The sequence below is a fragment of the Meriones unguiculatus genome, chromosome X (assembly GCF_030254825.1).
Source record: "Meriones unguiculatus strain TT.TT164.6M chromosome X, Bangor_MerUng_6.1, whole genome shotgun sequence".
NCBI lineage: Eukaryota > Metazoa > Chordata > Mammalia > Rodentia > Muridae > Meriones > Meriones unguiculatus.
This window is the reverse complement of record NC_083369.1, coordinates 60,284,889-60,306,616: the sequence shown is the minus strand read 5'-3', so window position 1 is coordinate 60,306,616 and position 21,728 is coordinate 60,284,889. Positions and strand designations below refer to the sequence as shown.

The 21,728-nt window shown below is 37.9% G+C and overlaps 2 pseudogenes; both read left to right on the top strand.

The window, feature by feature from the left end:
• The first annotated feature begins 252 nt into the window (after positions 1-252).
• Positions 253-1,249, top strand: LOC132649881 (glyceraldehyde-3-phosphate dehydrogenase-like; annotated as a pseudogene).
• Positions 1,250-5,126: 3,877 nt separating this feature from the next.
• LOC110542014 (fructose-bisphosphate aldolase C-like) overlaps positions 5,127-21,728 on the top strand; it is a 108,449-nt pseudogene continuing 91,847 nt past the window's right edge.

The window sequence follows — 21,728 nt, the reverse complement described above, 5'->3', positions numbered from 1 at the left end:
ACACTGCTGGGTAGAGTCTTTCAGAGGCCCTCTGTGGTAGGCTCCTGTCCTGTTCCCTCTTTTCTCCCTCTTCTGATGTCCATATATAATCTATCATAGTGAAACTAAGAAGATATTTTTAAAAAATTAAGCAGCTCCATCAAAAGCTGCTATAATTGAAAAAGCAATAAAATATCTCTGGTTCTCTGCTCCTTCCTGTTTCAGAGACAGTCACATTTTTTTGGGCAGTGCTAGCCTTGTCCTTTTGAAATGATGGTGAAGGTCTGTGTGAGCATATATGGCCATATTAGTAGGATGCTTGGTTACCAGGGTTGCCTACATCTCTGGCAAAGTGGAGACTGTTGCCATCAATGACTCCTTCATCTACCTAAACTACATGGTCTACATGTTTCAGTATAACTCTACCCATGGTAAGTTCAACAGCACAGTCAAGGCTAACATCAGGAAGCTTGTTATCAACAGCAAGCCCATCATCATCTTCAAGGAACAAGACCCTGCTAACATCAAATGGGAAGATGTTGGTGCTGAGTAAGTTGTGGAACCTGCTGGTATCTTCCCCACCATGGAGAAGATACCACTTGAAGAGTGAGACCAAAAATGTTATGGTCTCTGCTCCATTCACTGATGCCCCCATATTGGTGATGGGCATGAACCATGAGAAGTATAACAACTTACTCAAGATTATCAACAGTGTTTCCTGCACCACCAACTGCTTTGTCCCCCTGGCCAAAGTCATCCATGAAAACTTTGGCATCATAGAAGCTACTCATGACCACAGTCTATGCCATCACTGCTACCCCTGTGAATGGCCCCGTTGGAAAACTGTGATGTGATGGTCATGGGGCCCCTGCATCCACTGGTGCTGCCAAGACTGTGGGCAAGGTCATCCCAGAGCTGAATGAGAAGCTCACTGGCACGGCCTTCCATGTCCCTACTCTCAATGTGTCTGTCGTGGATCTGGCATGCTGACTGGAGAAACTTGTCAAGTATGATGACATCAAGAAGATGGTGAAGCAGGCATCCGGATCCACTAAAGGACATCTTGGGATACAGTGAGTACCAGATTGTCTCCTATTACTTCAACAGTGACTCCCACTCTTCCACCTCTAAAGCTGAGGCTGGCATTGCCCTCAATAACAACTTTGTAAAACTAATTTCCTGGAATGAAAATGAATTCAGCTACAGTAACAGGGAGGTGGATCTCCAAGGAGTAAGAAGCCCTGGACCACCCACTCTAGCAAAGACATGAGAGCAAGAGAGAGGCCCTCAGCTGCTGAAGAGACCCTGTCCCAACTTAACCTCTGACACTGAGCATCTTCCTCACAGTTTCTATCCAAGACCCCCCACCATAGTAGGAGACTCCCAGGGAGCCCTACTCTCTTGAATACCATCAATAAAGTTCACTGCAGCCAAAAAAATCTCCATCAAAAAAGGTATAAAGGTTTATGTCTTTTTTTTATTAAATCTTAATTTTATAACTAGATGTCCCTCAAAAAAGGAATGGATGCAGAAATTGTGGTACCTTTGCACAATAGAATACTACTCAGCAATTAAAAACAAGGAACCATGAAATTTGTAGGCAAATGGTTGGAACAAGAAAAGATCATCCTGAGTGAGGTAACCCAGAAGCAGAAAGACACACATGGTATACACTCACTTATAATTGGATATTAGCTGTAAAATATAGAATAAACATACTAAAATCTATAGTCCTAAAATAGTGGTGCATGACTTTCATCCCATCACTCAGTGTAGAGGCAGAGGCAAACAGATTGCTTTGAGTTCACAGTAAGCCTTTACATAGTGGGTTCTAGAAAAGTCTGAGCTACATAGGGAGACCTTGTCTCAAAACAAACAAACAAATAAACAAATATCCCAATCAAAAAAGCACAGGTCAATATATGTTCACTCCAGAATTTTAAGAACTGCTAAATAAATAAATTGATTAAATAAAAGTATTAAATGAAATAGAAAAAGGAAATAACACTTCCCAATTCTTTCTATGAGGTCAGTATTATGCTGATACCTAAAACACATGAAGCCACAATCCAAAAATTAAACATGAGTCTCCTTAATAAATCCAGATACAAAAATCTCAAAAAAATACTTAAAATCTGAATTTTAAAACACACTAAAAAGATCGTTAACCACAATAAACTCAATTTCATCTAAGATTATGAAGATGATCTCTCACATAAACAGAATAAAAGACAAACATATGATTATCTGAGTCGATGCAGAAAAAAATACATTTGAAACAGTCTAAAATCCAATCATAATGAATAATGTCTTGGAAAGACTAGAAATACAGGGAAATCATCTCAGCCCAAATCATGATAAATTAAGAAAAACTGAAGCATTTCTACTAAAATCAGGAACAAATCAAAGGCATCTATTCTCTCCAAACCTGTTTGTGATACTTCTTGAAATTTTAGAGAAGAGCATAAAATGAATGAAAATAGAAAATAAAGGAATCAAAATTTTCTTGTTTGTAGATATCTTTCTACACACACACACACACACACACACACACACAAACACACAGGACACTATAGGCTCCTACAGAATACTTCTACAAACATTCAGCGAAGTGGCAGCATATAAAATTAAGACAACAAGATCAGTAGTTTTCCTACATACTAAAGACCAACAGTCTGAGCAACAAATCAGGGAAAGACACATATAGTCTAAAAATAAGATTAAATAAACATAATCAAGGAGATGAAAACATAATACAATGGGAGGAGTTATAGAAGGACCCAGAGGGGACAGGACTTCCACAAGAAGAGCAACAGAACCAACTAACCATGGCTCAGGGTAAAATATGAGGACTAAAGTACCAATCAAAAACAATGCATGGACTGGACAGAGGCCCCCTAAACATATGTAGCCTATGAACTGCTCAGGATTCATGTGGTCTTCATAGTAAGGGGATTAGGGGCTGATTTTGACATGGACTCTGTTGCCTGCTTTTCAATAACTTTCCCTTGGGGGGCTACCTTGTCAGGCCATAGGGGAAGAGGATGCTTTCAGTTCTGATGTGACTTGATAAGCTGTGGTGGATTGTTTAGAAGAGTCTCCACTTTTCAGAAGAGCAAGGGAGAGGGAATGTGGGGAAGAGGGAGGAGGTGGGACAGGGAGGAGAGAATGGAGAGTATTATGATCAGGATGTAAAGTGAAAACTTAAACGTTTAAAAAAGAAAGAAAGAAAAAGAAAACTTTAAAAAAACTGCCATGGGCTACCTCTGTGCAGGGGTTCCAGGCCATCTCCATAAGTGGTCTTTGGCTGGAGTATCAGTTTCAGCAGTTTCAGAAAAGACCCCTGTGCCCAGACTTTTTGGATCTGTTGCTCTCCTTGTGGAGCAACTGTCCTCTCCATGTCTTACTATCTCCCCCTTCTTTCATAAGATTCCCTGTACTCTGCCCAAAGTTTGGCTATGAATCTCAGCATCTACCTCGATACCCTGCAGGGTAGAGTCTTTCAGAGGCCCTCTGTGATAGGTTCCTGTCCTGTTCCCTGTTTTCTCCCTCCTCCAATATCCATCCTCTTTGCCTTTCTGAATGGGGATTAAGCAGCCAGAGTCCTCCTTCCTGATTAGCTTCCTTAGGTGTACAGACTTTAGTATGTTTATCCTATATTATATGTTTAATATCCACTTATGACTGAATATATACCCTGTGTGTCTTCCTTTTCCAGTTCCCACCATTTACCTGCAAATTTGATGATTTGCTTGTTTTTTTTATAGCTGAGTAATATTTCATTGTGTAAATGTACCACAATTTCTGTATCTATTCCTCAACTGAGGAGCATCTGGGATGTTTCCAGCTTCTGGCTATTACAAATGAAACCGCTACAAACATGGTTGAGCAGCTGTCCTTTCGTAATGGGGACAGGGACTGTCTCTGACATAATCTGATTGGCCTGTTGTTTGATCACCTCCTCCTGAGGGGGGAGCAGCCTTATCAGGCCACAGAAGAAGACAATGCAGCCACTCCTGAGGAGACCAGATAGATTAGGATCAAAGGGAAGGAGAAGAGGACCTACCTTATCAGTGGACTGGGAAAGGGTCAAGGGTGGGGATAGAGGGAGGGCAGATTGGGAAGAGAGGAGAGAGGTACAGGGGGGGATACAAAATGAATAAACTGTAATTAATAAAAATAAAAATAATTCAATAAAAAATAGCAAAAAAATGAACAAAGAAATTGAAAACACCATTTGTTGTTTTAAAAGAGAAATGTTCTCCATAAGACTTATGTATTTGAACACCTGGTACCTATTCAGTGGCACAGTTCAGAGAAATAGAAATTTAGGTGTTGCAGACCTGTTGGATGAAGTATGTCACTATGAATAGGCTTTGAAATTTTATAGCCTCAAATGGATGGAACTAGAAAAGATCCTTCTAAGTGAGGTAACCCAGATCTAGAAAGACACACATAGTATATATTCATTTATAAGCTGATATTAGCCATATGTACAGGATAACCATATGACAATTCACATACCAGAAGAATCTAAATATCAAAGAGGGAGGATTATTTTTTAAATTATTATTCTTTATTATGATTTATTCAATTTGTATCCCAGCTGTGGCCCCCTCCCTTGTCTCCTCCCTTTTCTCCCTCTATGTCCCTCCCCTAGTCCACTGATAAGGGAGGTCCTCTTTCCAGTTCTTTCTTGACCCTAGCCTATCAGGTCTCATCAGGACTGGTTGCATTGTCTTCCCCTGTGGACTAGCAAGGCTGCACCACCCAAGGGGAGGTGATCAGAGAGCTTGCCACTAAGTTCATGCCAGAGAAATTCCCTGCTCCCCTTACTAGGAACTCCACTTGGAGACTGAGTCTATGGGCTGCATCTGAGCTGGGTTTTAGGTCCTTTCCATGTGTTGTCCTTGGCTGGGGTATCAGTCTCTTCAGAGCCCCCAGGGCTCAGTTTTATGGATCTGTTGGTCTCTGGACAAGAACCTACCACTGATGGCCTCTGAAAGACTACTGATTGAACTGTCAATGCCCCTTGCTGAGGGGCTACTACTGTGAGATCAAATATATAAATTCCTACCCATGTTATTTTTCATTTTTTCCATCACAACAGTAGAAATAAAACTAAAGACAACTATCTACCCATTATAATGGCACCACCAGAAGCTGCTCTGCAAGCTGCAGGAGGAGAACAGGTATGAGTGTTTTTTTTCCAGTCTCAGACCCTTCATGTTACAACACTGACCTACTAGGCGACCAGGCAATATGTACCTACTAGGACAATCATGGCACAACAGTTATTGGGTAAGTAAGCACATTTTGGCTGGAAATTTCATGTTTTGGTATTATAATCATGGCAAAAGCTGATGGTTGAGATTGTCATAAGTCCTAGCATAGAACCTGCTACAATTATCTTGCTAAATGGTCGTGTTATCAAATTGCATTTTATTATTTTTTTATTTTTTATTTATAGCTCCTTCCCTCATCCCTCCTCCACTGCCTCCCTACCTCCCTCTTCTTCCATGCCTCTTCCCCAGTCCACTGATAGGGGTGGTCCTCCTACCCTTCCATCTGATCTTAGCTTATCAGGTATCATCAGAACTGGCTGCATTGTCCTCCTCTGTGGCCTGGCAAGGCTGCTCCACTCTCAGTGAATTATTCAACCTCTCTTAGACTCAGTTTATCTAGAAAATGAATATAATAATAGAATTTTCACATATGCTTATTTTATAGTTGAAGGTAAGAATCCATGTTCTATGCATAGCACATAGTAGCTATGTAGCAAATACTAGCTATTACTATGATGTTTTTATTACTTTCAACATCAGTTACAGGAAATCTGATAACTACTTTTATCTAACACTATCATTTTAAGTACAGTCTCTTTAGAGATAATTTCAGCTAGTTCAAAGAGAAGTGACACATATTTCAGAAAGTCAAAAAGCCAGGCACAGTTTTAATTCATACTCCAAAATCAAATGTTGCTTCAACTACACTAATTTGTTTAACTTTAATAATTATGTATTGAACACTATGTTAGACCATGTATGCAACTTAAATCATTAAAGAAAAAGGATATATTTATATCAAGTCATTACTACCCTTGAGAATCATGGTTTTGTGGATGAGTCCAATATATATATTTCCAATATATAAACAAACAATTATGCATACTTTTGTAGACACGATGAGTTTACAACTCCATGATCTCATGAAAAAGGATGAGGTTATATTTGTGTGAGTTAATGCGATTGGCCTACGTTGATAGTGACTGGACTTTTTGTACATCAAATAATAAATAAGAATTTAATAGTGATAGAGGGAAGCAGGCAATGGATATTTTAGGCAGCGAGATAGTTGGGATAAAGCTACTATATCAGCCTGCCTCTTAGCTCTATCTCTTTACAATTCCTGGAGCATTTGAGTGTCTCATTTATTTGTCAAATAATAATGTGTCATCTCATGACACGTTTTTTATTATTTCCTTGGACTATTCATCTTCTGTGTTAGCTAATTTTTCATGTTTCACCACCTCAGGAGAATTCAAGCTTGAAGAAAGAATACGTTTAACAGATGACCTCTCCCCCATGGTATTTTGCATATGGTCTTAGAGTGGCTACTTAATAAATACTTACTGACTTGATGTGCAAAGAGACAGCAGCCAAATCATCTTAAACATGCACTAATTTCCTCACTTACACTAAAGCCTCCTGTAAAATACTTTGTTCATTCCTCTAAAGTATTTTTTAAGGGCCATAAAAATTAGTTTTGGAATCCTTCTATATGCCAATTTCAACAAAGAATATAGTGGTATATGAAGGCAAATGAATGTGCCCATGTTAGTAAATTTAGGCACATTTACAACAGCCTATTATAGTTTAAGAGCTCAAAGGAAAACAAAAACAAAAACAAAAAAAAAAACAAACAAAAAAACCAAGGACTTTCAATTCAGGTCTAGATTTGGGCCCGAGGTGACTTACTCAGTGAATAAAGCAATTGTCGTGAGAAGAAGAGCACCTGAGTTCACATTCCCCAGAAGTCATGTACAGGTAAATACAGTAGCATGTGTCTGTAATACTAGAACTATTACTGTAATATGGTAGTTAGAGAACTTTAAACCCAGAAGCACACAAGCCATGTACATATGAAAAAAATAAGACCGTATCTCAAACAATGTGGAAGGAATGGACTGACATCAGAAATTGTATTCTGACCTCTACTCACAAGCACGTGTGTACTCATACTTACATATATGATACACACACTCATATATATATATATGTATATATACACACAAATATCATATATGCTCTCACAAATATAAAGGAAAACAGAAAATCACTGATTGCATCAAGACTGCAACAATACAGTTTGCTCAGTTTTCAATAAGTAGCATGCACTCGGATGTAATTAGAAAGAAATAATCAACTATCATACCACTCTGTATCAGCATCCTGGCAAGATGAAACTGAGCAATATAATGCTCAAATTAGATGGGAAACTACTTTTTTCTTTAAAACAAATCATGAGTGTGGAGTGGCAATTTGAACTAAATGAAAAATCAGGATGAGCAGATAGAATTAGCCCTGCTTAGAAACATTTCAAATGTTGGCTTTAAGACTTGGAAATTATGTTACTATATATACCAGTGGTTCCCAATCCGTGTGTCTTGACCTATTTGTAGGGGCTGCATATCAGATATTTACATTATGATTCATAACAGTAGCCACAGTACAATTATGAAGTAGCAACAACATAATTTCATAGTTAGGGGTCACTACAATGTGAGGAACTGTATGTATTAAGGGGTTGCAGCATTAGTAAGGCTGGAGACCACTGATCTAGACAAGTCTTAGCCCTCTTTGTTTACAACTGAGAGCACTAAGTGGTCCTAAGCTAACACTTACTACATTAGGGCCTGTCAAAGAAAATACACATTAATGGTATTCCTTATATGGTGGTTTTAATGAGAATGTCGCCCATAGGTTCTGACATTTGAACACTTATTCCCAATTTTCTGGTGCTGCTTAGAGAGGTCATGGAGAGCCAAAGCATTGCTGGAGAAAGTACATCACTGGATGTGGATCTTAAAATTTTGAAGCTTTACCACTTACTGCTGTTTGCTGTCTGCTTCATGTCTGTTCTTGAGGATGGGATCTCTCAGTTTCAGCTCTAGCTGCTTGTTACCATGGTTTCCTCACTGTTACAGACTCTACCTCTCTGGAACCATAAGAAATCAGCTCTTTCGTTCTTAAGATGCTTTTAATCATGGTGTTTTATTGCAGCAACAACAACAAAAACATAATATGCCATGTGTCACTGATTCTTTACAAGATTATTCTTTCCAATCTGTGTACAAACAAGAATTAATATAAAGGAGTCAATACCTATTTATGCAAGGAATAGTTGGAAATTAAGATACTTTGCCCAGGGTGATGAAGATTATATTTCAGCCAGAATATCTTGATCAGACCAAGTATTACAATTAGGGTGAGAAAATGGAGAAAAATTTGATGCAAATAACTCCTGCAAGAATAGACTGTTATTGATCCAAAAAAAAAAATTATCTCTGCTACTATATCTTTCTCACAAACAGTCAATGCTTCCTACCTATCCAATATACTCTCACTCCCTAGATGTTTATAATAATTCCAAATGATCTTTTATATATTCACATGTATTTCCAGCACTTGGGAGCCTAGAGAAGCAAAAAATCTCAAGTCTAAGGGAAGCCTGAGCTTATATGACTGTGTCGTAAAAATAATGAAAGAAAGAAAGAATGTAGGAAAGATGGGAAATAAGGTAAAGAGGAAATGAAAATGCTTTTAAAAATTTTATTTGTTCTTCCTTTATGTGTATAAGTGCTTCGCTACCCTGTGTGTGTGCCATTTGTGTGCCAAGGATGGAATAGGGAGTCTGATACCCTGAGTTAGATAGTTATGAGATACAATGTGGGTGCTGGGAACCAAACTTGAATCCTCTGAAAAAACCACCAAGTGTCTTAATCAGTGATTCTCCAGCCTTGGAATTACCTTTTAAATAGATATAACATAAATGAATGTGATATAAACAGACAGTGTTTCATACTTTAGATGTCTCTTAGGAACCTTACACACCATTATAAATGTCTCTCACTGGGCAACTATCCTTTCTCTAAGAAAGTTCATCACCACATACCAAGGATAAATGAGAAGAATGGCATAGTGAAGCAGAAACTCTTAGATACTTGTATTGTCATTAAAAAAAAAAAACTATCTTTAAGAGAATTTCAGGGGATCTTACACCCTCTCCTGCACTTCTTAAGGATCAGGCATGCCCATGATGCATAAATGCACATGCTGGCTAAACAAACATGCATATCAAAAAGAAATTTGGCATATTTGCCTTTATTTGAAAAAAAAAACAGTAAGTAACAAGGATGGCTAAATAAATTATGCTAGATCAACCAGATAAAATATCTAAATGTGATTATAAATTAAAACTGTGTACTGTTGACCAACATGGAAAATATTGATGTGTTAGTTGAAAAAGCAAAACATGAAATTATGCCTACAAGAGCTGTAGTTATTTCAAATTGTGTGGGCCTGCGCTACAATGAAAATAATTATGTGAAGTAGGCAGATTATAGTCAAAATTTATTAATTATATCGAAAGTAGAATTAGAAACCAGATGTAGGAGAAATTAGTGATATCTACCTTTGCAATACATAATACAAAATCAGGTGCCAATTTCTTAAGAATTCTGTTAATAAGTCTATGTTCTTTGAGCCTTTATTAATGGATTGTTAGGAAGGGAATATGGAAGGACAAACTAATTCAGCTGAGTTCTGGGTGATAGCATGAAGGCATTGTGAAAGTACATATTTCCTGTAAAGCCTATTAATTTTTTTGTATTTTTTAAATAGTCATAAAGATAAATTTAAAATGAGTCTATATGGATGTAGGTGGAAATGAAAATAAAAGTGGTGAAGAGAAACAATAAAGGCTTGGATAGCTCCGTATTGAGTAACAATTACATGAAACTGGAGTCAGGTATTTCTAGAAATAAAAAAATATAAAAAGGAATTGTTCCTCTCTGCTTTGAATCAACACTAAACTGCTCTCAAATCATATACTATTACTGTAACTATACCGTGCCACATAATGAATGATAACTTTAGCACACAGTTCTACACTCAGAAAACATAAACCATTCTAGACCTCTTTACAAATATTTACAGCATTAACGAAGCCCCACCAAGATGAAGACCATCTGCCCTCTTCCTCTTATATAAAATAATCTCAACTGAATGCTCAAGTAGAAAAAGAGAGAGGCAAGGGGCCATGGAACATTTAGCTGAATAATGGATATAATTTAAAGATACCAACTACAGTTCTCTTAATGACAACTTGAATTTGTTCAGTGCCTTATTCATCAATATTTTCACACAGTCTAAGCAGCGATCAGAGGCTAAATCCCTGAAGATAATTATTCTATCAAAGCAACTCTTAAATTCGCTCCTGCCACCAATTCTTTCCTATTTCAGGGGCCGTTTGCTGGTCACTCTGGAGTGATTTGACTGAAGAATGTAATCAGAATAAAGCAGCAGCACATTTTTCCTGCACTAGGCACCCACATCCCAAAAGAGATAGACTCTGCTATCTGAATTATTATCTACAGTTTCTTTGCAAGGCTGAATCCACCAGTCTTGCTGATAGCTGTTTGCTTAAAACCATCAGTCACCTAAGAATAGATGAACTGATGACCTGATCAATACATTCTCTAAGAATTTTTGGTGACAGTTGTGGTTATCTTTCGTTTTCCCCCATGATATACTCACTTTGGCCTCCTCTATGGCAGCTCTCCAAATCATGCTCTCTTTAAACAATACCCTATGTTCTGGACTTTCTGTCTCCATTGCTCATCAAAACTGGTCTAAAATAAGTCTTTCAGAGTCTTCTTGTTTGTTATTTGGTTGAAAATTCAGGGGAAAAAGTGCTTTTCAACATGCTTAATTCTAAATATTCTTAAATATCAAAAGCTGAGCTTTTACTCTCCGTAAACTAAAATGTACATGTACTCAATTGTACAGCTATTAAAAACTCAGTATTATCTGTTAGTAGATTCATATTCTACTAACTTAATCAACACTTACAGAGGTTAAAAATAACGATCATTCACTGGTTTGATTCACTGACATGGACATTGCATACTACCCATGGACCTCTTTCAAAACCTTTTTAATGTGTCACAGGTATGAAGATTGTAATTGAGAACCATTAATACATGTTAGGTATTAGTCATGCTTTTACAATCCCTAGTATTTTAGTTTTTTGTTGATACGTGTGTGTGTGTGTGTGTGTGTGTGTGTGTGTGTACACATAATTTGCACATAGAATCTTATGAGGTTGGTACTATTATCATTTTCCATTATATAAGTAAAAAATAATGATCAGAGAAGTTGTTTTATTAGATCACAATTACATAGCTAATCATTAGCCAAAGTCAAAATTCAAACCCAGGTCTGTTTTCTTTAAAAAAAATGTATGTAATTAATTCCCAAACCATATTGTCTCTTATTAAGCATTCTTTCAGTAAATATGCTTCAAATTTTCCGTTTCCATAATCAAAATAAGTAGCACATAAAGCCTGTAAGGGATGAAGCTAATGGAGGAGGGCTGTCAGCCATTTAGTGTGTTAATTGGAGGTGAATTCTTGAAATCACACCTGTGTGCCAATCTATTAGTGATAAAGCATTTTATCAAGATACAGCTTTAAAATCACTGGGAGATGTGTATGTTTAAGTGGATTAAAATGACAATGCTGGATTTTTAAGCAAATGAGGAAAGGGAGTCTGTCCGAAAGAGAAAAGATTATCCTACAAGGTTCACAAAAGTACGGTCTTTCGATGTAATGGGTAAACTTGCAATGATATTTCTCACCCCATTGATGGCCCACCTTGATTTTATTGATTACATTGCCTGAGGGGAATTCCTCTTACTCTCTCAATACTCCCTGGGAATCCATCTTAAAGCTGGCCAGTCAGTCCAAGAAAATGATCTTCCTGGAATAGAATCTTTAGTCAAGGGTATACAAATAGCTGAGCTCTCTTGCTAGAATCTCTATGCAAGCTCTTAAAGTATGGATTCTCTGGACCTAGGATTTTTTTAGGGCTACAAATTCCTAGGTAAACTTCCTCCTAATCACAGGCTGCCTAAATCAGAATCCAGGAATCCATGCTTGTTTGAACAAGATCTCCAGGTGTTTCTGATACACCTCAAGGCAAGTAGGTCAACCATCAAATTAAATAGTGTTTAAGCACAGTAGCAGACCTGAACTGACTATAAAATGGACAAAACATCATTTGGGGGAAAAATTAATCCACCTGCAGCAGGACTGATAAAACAAGATGATTAATAGCAAGTAATCTAGACTCCATTGACCTGTGTTTGAGACTTAACTTACATCATATAATTTTAAGAAAGTAACTTAAGCTTTCATCAGTTTTAATTCTATTGACTTTAAAATGAGGGCAAGAGTGATTCTTCAGTGAAAATTACATGACTTAATTCATATAATACACACAGAACATGCTTGAATTATAATCAATGAATAATAAAGATAAATTATAATTGAGTAGATTTCTTCTCTTCATTGGAACTAGCATGCTGTTGAGAGGCATACAGAGGCAGTTTCATTGGGTCTACAAAAGGGAGCTTTAAGCTATCTCTCCAAGAAACAGCAAAAGAATGACAGGGTTGTTAAAACAGTAAGGAGGGACAAAATGATTCAAGTTACCCAGTTGAGTGGTATTGTATTATAAGCACCAAACAAGTGGTGTCATAGAGCTGGCTTCCATAAACCACAGTCAAAAAATGATAGAAAAAGGCAGATGTTCCCTAAATCAATGAATCCTAGAATGACACTTTTACTAACACCAGTGACAGGGAGAACACCTCTCCCAAACAAAAAATATACTCATGACAGTCTCAGACTCTTAATTTATACTTTTAGAGAGAGAATGCTAAGATGGTTGAAGTGCTATTTTGTCTCAGAAAGCAAAGTTTGAGCAAGTATTGAGGAAAAGGATATTTAGCCCTTTGGGTGTGCAATAATATTAAGGAATAATGATATATTGTTACTGCCGTTTTTTGTTTGTGCTCTTGTTTGTTGCAGTTATAGAGACTATAGTCAGGTCATTGCACATGCCAAGCAAGCATTCTACATTTGAGCTGCACTCTCAGCCTAATAACTTCATTTTTATATTAATTTTGCTTGCATCTTTCAAAGGTTTTTAGAATGCCCATGCTCGATGCATTCATACAACATCCCCATGAAACAATTAAGGTGGATATTATCTTATTAATTTCAAAGACAGGGAAATTTTGTTGATCTGAATGGGTAGGTGGGATTGACTATTCAGTGAATATCATAGATGGGCCCTGAACCCTCTTTTCTTATTTCCTAGCCTATTATTCTCCATGGAAATGAAAAAACAAAAACAAAAACAAACAAACGAAAAACTAGTTTTGTTTTAGCAGCAGTGACATTCATGGCTGAGTACAGTAGCACAGAGAGAACAAGAATTCAGTCAAATGCATTTCCTACCATGGTTCTCATTCTCATTCATAGTACATTTCTTCCTCTTTGTTATGTATATTTGCCTAGGTTTTGAACCAAAGCTAGGAACCTCTGATCCTCACTTACTTCAGTACTTTTTCCTAAAACAACCAAGATGGCATCTTCTTTCTGTTATGAAAGATCAGACTTTTAACAGGTTCCTCAAAAAGAGTAACTTTTTAATTATTTTTTTACAAAAATTATACATACAGACTAAGTCCTAGTGGCAGGAACAGAACTGCATCTGTGTCTCCTTTGTATTCAGAGTAATTTTACACAAGACAAATTTACATATATGCTATGAGCTAATGATTCACAAGGAGGGAATTTTGAGTACTGGAAAGTTTGAAATATCAGAACAGTTTCTTAAGCTTTTAAATGTCACTCTCCTCTTTAATAAATCAATGTGTTACCTTTTTATTGAAAAAAAAATGTACACTATAAAAGAAAAAAAATCAAAACCAAACAGGTACAAATGCCCTGAGTGATAACGGCTTTGAAAATGCATCTGTGGAAGTGAAAAACTGGGGGTGGGGTGGGGGTGGGGAAGAGGTCTTGCTTTGGAGTGTTGTTTAGTTTATTTGCTTGCTTCTCCAAATAAATTATTTCTTTTCAGCTCTGCTCAGCCATGATGTTGCTGAGATCGACTTGTTCCTCTAAGTTGATTTGCTCCTAAATCTAATTCTGGGATCAAAACAAGGCAATTTTTACTCTCTGATGCCAAGCCAGACTATGTGCTATGTAACCTTGATGTAAGGTAAGGTGAGATGACAAAAATGTCTATTTCCCTCCCTAGTTACTCTGTTTCTGGTGAGAATGCTGAAACATTTGACTAAAAAAAAAAAAAAATGAATCAGTCCAAAATCTGTTTTCACAAGCTTCTTTACATCTTTCTATAAAGTGTGTTCATTTTGAGGAACAAGTTGGAAGAAGGCCATGACACCCTAGAACTTTTTCACATCTAGCAACATTTAGCAGAGCAGAACCAGAAAGGGCTACCGCAGATATCATATATGCTAAGTAATTGAAGTAGAGAAATGGAGACAAAACATGCAGTTACAGAATACCCACTCTTTAACTCAATTAATACTGTGAAAGTAGATGAACTAAATCCCGAGTGAATATTTATTATCAACATAAGCACAGCCATGTCATGTACTTCAATGCCTCAGACCCATGGGAATGGCAAAGCCTTCTCCAGGTCAGGCTCAAACCAATGGCAGAGCCTCCCCAGTCTGAATGGGGATGCTGACAAACTCCTGACCTTTAGCTAAAACCAGTGTGTGCAAAAAGCATCTACTGCAGCTTCTTCCTGAGTGTTGACAGTGTGTGGAGAAACTACCAAATGAAGCCCACCGCTCCATGACAGCAACCTGAGACCTCTTCCCTCCAGAGACCTTCAACTGAGATTGGCTAACCTGCCGTCTCTTTCCTGTTGTAAATAATAAACTTGAATAGTTCCCAGGCTGTTATTGGTGTATCTCCCTCAGACAGCAAGACCCAACCACTTCCAGCTTTTCTGTGTTTGCCATTTTCTCATTCCTTGTCACCTCACCCCAGTTAAGACAATCTCTAAGCCATGCAGATCACTGCATGGAAGCTTCACATTTCACTACTTCTTTGAATTGCAAAGGAAAATATTAATTCAGTCTTCTCACGGGAAATCTTTAGCACTTCCAATCACTTCCTCCCTTATGGAAGTACTGCTTACAAAATAAATATTATTTGGGAAAATATAAAATTTTGATATTAAGGACGGCATAAATCCCTCTACACACTTCAAAACATACTTTATTCTTTTCAAAGCTGTTCTTCAAGTAAACTTGCTCATTTTCATAATATATGTTCAAAAATCTCTATCCCCATGGTGGAAGCATCCAAATATTCATTATATTATGAACCTTATTACATGTTTCTCCCAGAAGAGAAACCATTGTATAGAAAGTCAAGTAAATGAGTTAGCTGTAGGGATAAGACCTATCTAATTATCTGTTTATCTAATTAATCACAGTGCTGGGTAAAGAGAAGTATGATTAGGAATGAGAGAGCTGTAGCATGAGGGGAATGCTGGTCTAAAAATATGTATTATTCAAAAATCTTGTAGGGGGATCCAAGATGACAGCACCAACTACACAGGGTATCTAAACAGCATCTTATCAGTGAGAGCAGGGTGACCGGCAGGCTGTACTATGGACCCCCAAACCTAGATGAGAGGAGAATCCAAGGGATACTTGAATGTCCATCTTCAGGCCACCCTGCTAATAACTGGGAAAAATTCCCAGGCTCCCGCCTGGCAGTTCCATAGCCCTTGGCTACGTGCCCAATCGCAGTTTCTGCAGATACATTCTTGGGACTCACTGCAGCTCTCTGGGCTCTGACCTGCAGCCATAGATCACTCACCATCTGTGGATATATTCCTGGGACCAGCAGCGGCGGTGGAAGGGGAAGAAAGGGGACTTCACCCCGCAGCCCTAGACCAACTGCCTGAATCCACCATCTGTGAATATCTTCCTGGAAACAGCAGCAGCAGTTCCCTCAGCTCTGTCCCCACAACCCTAGGCCACCCTTTGAACCCACCATTAGTGAATACTTTCCTGGGACCAGCAGCTTGCATGCAGGACTCCTACCCTACAGCTTTAGGCCACCCACCTTCCCAAACACACAATCTGTGGATACCTTACTGGAAAGGCAGTGACAGAGCATACGTATTTCTGACACAGCAGCCTTAGGCTACCCACTGCCCAATCCCACTTTCTGTGGATATCTTCCAGGAACCAGAGCTGGGCAGCTCTGACCTTGGGCACTCACTCTCACTGCCTGTGGAGTGAATACCTTCCTGTACTAGGGGTGAGACTCCAAACCAGGGTGCCTGCTCTCACAGACCTGTGGACACGTTCTGGGTACTAGAGGTTCCTGTTTCTAAACCAGGGAGACCACACTGTACATCCTGTGGTCACCTTCCTAGTCACAGAGGATAGTGGTGCTCACTCTCACCGCCCAGTGGAGGGGATACATTGAGGCTCTGAAGGGAAGCATGGCTCCATTCTGCCTACTCCCCTCTTGCCTGGTTCACCCAGGTGAATCAGGCAAGAATCAGCCAGCACAGCACAGACAGTGAACACAGCAGAGCTATGCTAGGCTTGGGATCCAGGTTCCATTCCCCTTCATCTAAAGGAACCCTGTGGGACACTGGGGCAGCTCTAGGCAAAGAGATCTAGCGACCAGTGTTCCAGCAGCCTGGCTCACATAGGCCAGAATCATGGAGAGCCGCACATACAAAGAATCCAATGGAGCTGAACTAGGCACCTGACTTAAGTTCTATTGTCCTCCTCACCAAGGAAGCCCATGGGGCATTGGAGCAGCTCTAGGCTCTGAGAACGTTCTGCTTGCTCTCCAGTAATCTAGCCCACCTGGGTCAGAAACAACATGGCCAACATAGCCAGTGAACCCAGCAAAGCTGAACCAGGTCTGGGATTCAAATCCCATCCTCCAACTTCTTAAGGAAGCCTGTTGGATGCTGGAACAGCTCTAGATTCAGAGATCTTCCACCTGTGCCACAGCTACCTGACATACCTGGGTCACAAACAGTGAGCCAGCAGAAACACTGAAGCCAGAGGAGACTACTTGAGACTCCAGACACAGGTGGATCCAGTTTGCAGTACAGGCTCCAAAAATAATCAGTCAAGGCTATAGACAACCAGATGGCTAGAAGTCGGCATAAGAATACAGGCAACAAAACCCCGGACATCATGACTTCACCAGAATCTCCAAAAATCAACAGATATTCTATTTCAGCTGAAACACAGGAAAATTATCTTAAATCTAAAATTATTCATTTATTTGAGGAACGTAAAGAGGAAATGAAACAAAAAAATGGAGGCACATATAGAGGTACATATGGAGGAAATGAACAAAAAGAAAATAGAGGCCATCATGGAAAGATAGGAATCCACATTCAAACACATTAAGGAAATCTTGCAAGATATGAAAACACAATTAGAATCAATAAAGAAAATACAAATAGAGAAAACCCTGAAGTAGAAGAACTTAGAGATCAGAAACTACAAAGGTAAGCATCACCAACAGAATACAAGAGATGGAAGACAGAATCTCAAGTGCTGAAGATACAATTGCAGAAATTGATATATTTCTCAAAGAAAAAAACCAAATCAGAAAAATTACTAATACAAAACATCCAAGAAATCAAGGACTCCTTAAAAAAAATTAAGAATAATAGGAATAGACTAAAAAGAAGATTCCAGGCCCCAAGGTCCAGAAAATATTTTTGAGAAAATCATAGAAGAAAATTTCTCCAACCTTAAGAAAGAGATGCCCATAAACATACAAGAGGCCTAGAGAACACCAAATAGACTAGACCAGAAAAGAAACTCCTCTTGCCATATAACAATCACAACACTGAATCTACAGAAAAAAAGAAAAATATTAAAAGCAGTAAAGGAAAAAGGCCAAGTGACATGTAAAGGCAAGACCTATACGAATCACACCAGACTTTTCAACAGAGACTTTGAAACAAAATATTTCATGACATAACTCAATTGAAAAATATATATACAACAATCCACCCATACAGAAGATACTAGAAGAAAACTTCAACCCAACAAGATCAACTATACCCAAAAAACACACAGGATGAAGACACCATCACATCAAAAAAGCAATAGAACTCAAACACACAAACATACAACACACAATCACCACCAACTCCACAATAATAGGAAGTAAGAATCATTGGTCACTAATACCTATTAACATCAATGGTATCACCTCTCCAATAAAAGACACAGACTAACAGATTGGTCATGGAAACAGGATTCAAAATTCTGTTGCATTCAAGAAACAAACCTCTACAAAAAAGATAGACACTACCTCAGAGCAAAGGGCTGGGAAGATGTTTTCCAAGCAAACGGACACAAGAAGCAAGCTGGGATAGCCATCCTAAATAATACCTAATAAAATAGACTTTCAACCAAAGTTATTCAAAATTGATGGAGAGGGACACCTGGTTCTCATCAAAGAAAAAAATCCACCAGGAAGACACCACAATCCTGAACATCTATGCCCCAAACACAGGGGAACCTGCATTCATAAGAAACAATACTGAAGCTTAAATCAGATATTGATCCCAATACGTTAATAGTGGAAGGAATCAGCACTCCACTCTCACCAAGGAAAGGATCATTGAGCATAAGCTAAACAGAAAAATAACGACACAGAGGTCTTTAATCAAATGCACCTAATAGATGTCTACAGGACCGTTCACCCAACCACAAGAGTATAACTTTTTCTCCACACCTCATGAAACCCTCTCCAAAATTGAACATATAATCAGGCACACAGCAAGCCTCAACAGATACAAGACTGAAATAATCCCTTGTATCCTATCAGACCACCATGGTCAAAAAATAAAATTCAGCAATAACAGAAAGAATAAAAAGTCTATACACACATTGAAACTGAACAACTCTCTATTCAGTGACCACTGGGTAAGAGAGGAAATAAAGAAATTAAAGACTTTCTAGAACTTACTGAAAATGAAAGTACAACTTACCCTAACTTATGGGACACAATGAAAGCAGTGCTAAGAGGACAGTTCATAGCACTAAGTGGCTTCATAAAGAAATTTCAGACATCTCCTAAAAGCAACTTAATGGCACAACTGAAAGCCCTAGGTGTGGGGGGGGGAGAAGTAGACACACCCAAGAGGAATAAACAGCTGGAAATAATCAAACTTTGAGCTGAAATCAATACATTAGAAACAAAGGGAACAATTCAAAGAATCAAGAAAACCAAGAGTTGGTTCTTTGAGAAAAATCAACAAGATACACAAATCCTTAGCCAAACTAAAAGGCAGAGGGACACTGTCCAAATCAACAAAATCAGAAATGAAAATGGAGATATAACAACAGACACTAAGGAAACCAAGGAATCATTAGGTGCTACTGCAGAAGACTATATGTAACAAAATTTGAAAATGTAAATAAAATGGACAATTTTCTTAATTGATTGTATTTACCAATGCAGAATCAAGATAAGGTAAATAAATTAAATATTTCAATATCCTCTAAAGAAATAGAAGCTGTCATAAAAAGTCTCCCTACAAAAAAGCCCAGGGAAAGATGGTTTCAGCACAGAATTCTACCAGATCTTCAAAGAAGAGCTAACACCAATGCTCTTCAAACTATTCCACAAATTAGAAAAAGAAGGAACATTACCAAACTCATTCTGTGAGCCACAGTCACCTTGATTCCTAAAACACACAAAGACCCAACAAAAAAAGAAAACTTCAAACCTATTCTATGAGGCCACAGACCCCTTGACTGCTCAAAGACCCTACAAAAAACTTCAGACCAATTTCACTTATGAACATTAAAGCAAAAAAAAAAACCAAAAAACAAAAAACAAAAAAAAACAAAAAAACTCAATGAAATGCTCACAAACCAAATCCAAGAACAAATTAAAGATATTGTAAGTAGGCTTTATCCAGGGCACGCAGGTGTGGTTCAACATACAAAATTCCATCAATATAACCCACCATATAGACAAACTGAAAGAAAAAAAAAACACATGATCATCTCCTTAGATGTCAAAAAAGCCTTTGCAAAAATTCAACTCCCATTCATGTTTAAAGTTTTGGAGATATCAGGATACAAAACACATACCTAAACATAGCAAAGCATTATACAGCCTATAGCCAACAACAAACAAATGGAGAGAAATTTAAATTAATCCCACTGAAATCAGGGAAAAGACAAGACTGCCCATTCTCTCCTTATCTCTTCAACATAGTTCTTGAAGTCCTAGCTAGAACAATAAGATAACTAAAGGATATTAAAGGGATACAAATATGAAAGGAAGAAATCAAATTATCACTTTTTGCAGATGAAAAGATAGTATGCATCAGTGACTGTCAAAATTCAACCAGAGAACTCCTTCAGCTGATAAACACCTTCAGCAAAGAGGCAGTATACAAAATTAACTCAAAAAAAAATCTGGAGCTCTCCTGTATGCAAATGACAAAAGGGCTGAGAAAGAAATTAGGGAAAGAACTCCCTTCACAATAACCACTAAAGTACATTGGTGTGACTAACCAAGCAAGTAAAGGACCTGTTTGCAAAAAAACTTCAAGATTCTGAATAAAAAATTTGAAGAAGATATCAGAAGATGGAAAGCTAATGCATGCTCATGGAACAGGTAGGATTAACACAGTGAAAATGGCTATCCTACCAAAATCAATCAAAGGATTCCATGCAATTCCCATCAAAATACCAATGCAATTTTTTACAGAACTTGAAAGAACAATTCTCAATTTCATATGGAAAAACAAAACAAAAAACCAGAATTGCTAAAACTATCTTGTACAATAACAGAACTCCATACCAGATCTCAAGCTGTACAATAGAGCCACAGTAATTAAAATAGCATGGTACTGTTATAGAAACAGACTGGTTGAGCAATGGGATGGCATCGAAGACCCAGAAGACACTCTTATGCAAATTTGAGTTTTGATGAAGAAGCTAAACCATACAAAGAAAAGAAAACTGCATCTTCAACAAATGGTGCTGGTCTAACTGGAGGTCTATGTGTAGAATAATGAAAATAGACCCATATTTATCACCCTGCGCAAAGTTAAAGTCCGGGTAGATTGAAGACCTCAACAAAAAAACAGACACACTAAATCTGATAGAAGAAAAAGTGAGGAAGAACCTTGAACTCATTGGGACAGGAAACGACTTCAAGAACAGAACACAAACAGCACAGGCTCTAATATTTACAATTAATAAATGGGACTTCTTGAAACTGAAAACTTCTGTAAAGCAAAAGCCACTCTCAGTAGAATGAAACAGCAGTCTACATATTGGGAAAGTTCTTGAATCCTACATCTGACAAAGGGCTAATATCAAGAATGGATAAAGAACTAAAGAAATTAAACATCAACGAACCAAATAATCCATTTGAAAAAAGTGGTACAGAGTTAAACAGACCATGCTCAACAGAGAAACCTCGAATGGTAAGAAGCACTTAAAGAAATGCTCAGTGTCCTTAGTCATCAGGGAAATGCAAATAAAAATGACTCTGAGATTCCATCTTATGCCTGTCAGAATGGCTAAGATCAAAAACTCAAGTGACAATA